This window comes from Dendrobates tinctorius, unplaced genomic scaffold, assembly GCF_039654945.1.
Source record: "Dendrobates tinctorius isolate UK_male_01 unplaced genomic scaffold, ASM3965494v1 ptg000637l, whole genome shotgun sequence".
Lineage (NCBI taxonomy): Eukaryota > Metazoa > Chordata > Amphibia > Anura > Dendrobatidae > Dendrobates > Dendrobates tinctorius.
In genome coordinates, this window is record NW_027362289.1 from 180,001 (window position 1) to 182,500 (window position 2,500).

Below are 2,500 nucleotides of genomic sequence, written 5' to 3' on the forward strand. Positions count from 1 at the left end.
TGAGGGGACATAGTCAGAGGGGGCGTCCGCCTTCCAGAGCCCTCCTTCCCACGAGGACTCCAGATTTGCCCCCCCCCCCCTGACAACAGCCATCGCCTCCAGAGAACCAGGGACCACCGAGGGAGGGTCTGGTCGAAGCTCAGGTACCCAGGATAGCTTCTCCGGCTTGGGCATGGACCGCCAGACAAAGCCGCGGACCATGAACCATCCAGCCTGCTCTGAGGGGACATAGTCAGAGGGGGCGTCCGCCTTCAAGAGCCCTCCTTCCCACGAGGACTCCAGATTTGCCCCCCTGACAGCCATCACCTCCAGAGAACCAGGGACCGCCGAGGGAGGGTCTGGTCAAAGCTCACGTACCCCAGGACAGCTTCTCCGGCTTGGGCACAGACCGCCAGACAAAGCCGCGGACCATGAACCATCCAGCCGGCTCTGAGGGGACATGGTCAGAAGGGGCGTCCGCCTTCTAGAGCCCAAACTCGGCCACGGACTCCAGATTTGCCCCCCTGAATGCCATCACCCTTCAGAAGACCAGGGACCACCGAGGGAGGGTCTGGTCAGGCTCAGGTACCCCAGGATCGCCTCTCTCACTTGGGACGCACGACCAGCAAAAGTCCCTCCTGGAGCCGTGGAAGTTCAGTCTCGGCCGTATTTTGCAACTTCCACGACAAGAGGGACCACCTTCTAAGTCGCCTACCCGAGCCAGAGAACCATAGGAACAACCGCCATACATCGGGGTAGAGAGAGCCCACTCTCTCCTATATTCTCCCGCAGGTGCGCATTACTATGTATTTGCATTGCGGGACAATGTACTTCAATGAGCGGGACAAAGTCGGAAATGTATCCGACCTCCTGGAACTGTGCGGCTGCTACAGCAGTCAGAAATTCCCCATTCCGGTTCTTTTTCACTTGGATTTTTTTTTTTGCAATTTTTTGCCTAAAACGTATTCCTCCAACATGTACTAGCTCATGACACTTGAAATTTTTGAGCCAATTGATAATAACAGCTTTTTAGAGCTCAAAAACAAAAAAAATTTGAGCGAACAAAAAATGTTCGAAAATGACCTCAGCTCCTGGAACTGTTTTCGGTACACCTCCAGAGAGGCTCCCCTGCCTGGAAGTCTGTCACTGCTCAGCTCGAAATTTTTCTAAGTCCCAAAATTCGGTTTTTCATCCAAAATTCAACTTTCTGCCCAGGATCCACAAACTTTAAACCCAGTTGGGGGACCCTCCCTGGGGGCCCTACAACATACTGAAGCCCCCCTGTGGTGGAAGTAGGGGAATTTACTTATTTTTACACAAAATCACAAAATTCCATTTTTTGTTCGCAAAACACTTTTTTGTCCTCAAGAAACTTTTTTGTCCTCAAAACACTTTTTTGTCCTCGAGAAACTTTTTTGTCCTCAAGAAACTTTTTTGTCCTCAAAACACTTTTTTGTCCTCAAAACTCAATTTCTTCCATAATTCGACTTTCCCCCAAAAAACCACACATTCTACCCTCATGGGAGGCACTCTCCCTCGGGTCCCCACATCATATTGACGCCCCAGAGCGGTGGGAGAAGGGGAAATCTGATTTTTGCACAAAAATCCAAAAATCGCTCTAAGTCCAAAAATCCTGAAAATTTTTCTAAGTCCCAACGGTACTTTCTGAAAAGTGTACCCAGGCCCCTGGAAGCCTCCTAGGTACACCTCCTGAGACTCCCCCCTTCCTGGAAGTCTGACACATCTCGAAATTTTTCTAAGTCCCAAAAACTGGTTTTTGCTCCATAATTCGACTTTCCCCCCAAAAGCCACACATTCTACCCTCATGGGAGGCACTCTCCCTCGGGTCCCCACATCATATTGACGCCCCAGAGCGGTGGGAGAAGGGGAAATTCGATTTTTGATCAAAAATCCAAAAATCGCTCTAAGTCCAAAAATCCTGAAAATTTTTCTAAGTCCCAACGGTACTTTCTGAAAAGTGTACCCAGGCCCCTGGAAGCCTCCTAGGTACACCTCCCGAGGCGCCCCCTTCCTGGAAGTCTGTCACATCTCGAAATTTTTCTAAGTCCCAAAAAATGGTTTTTGCTCCATAATTCGACTTTCCCCCCAAAAGTCACACATTCTACCCTCATGGGAGGCACTCTCCCTCGGGTCCCCACTTCATATTGACGCCCCAGAGCGGTGGGAGAAGGGAAAATTCGATTTTTGCACAAAAATCCAAAAATCGCTCTAAGTCCAAAAATCTTGAAAATTTTTCTAAGTCCCAACGGTACTTTCTGAAAAGTGTACCCAGGCCCCTGGAAGCCTCCTAGGTACACCTCCCGAGGCGCCCCCTTCCTGGAAGTCTGACACATCTCGGAATTTTTTCTAAGTCCCCAAAAATGGTTTTTGCTCCATAATTCGACTTTCCCCCCAAAAGTCACACATTCTACCCTCATGGGAGGCACTCTCCCTCGGGTCCCCACTTCATATTGACGCCCCAGAGCGGTGGGAGAAGGGAAAATTCGATTTTTGCACAAAA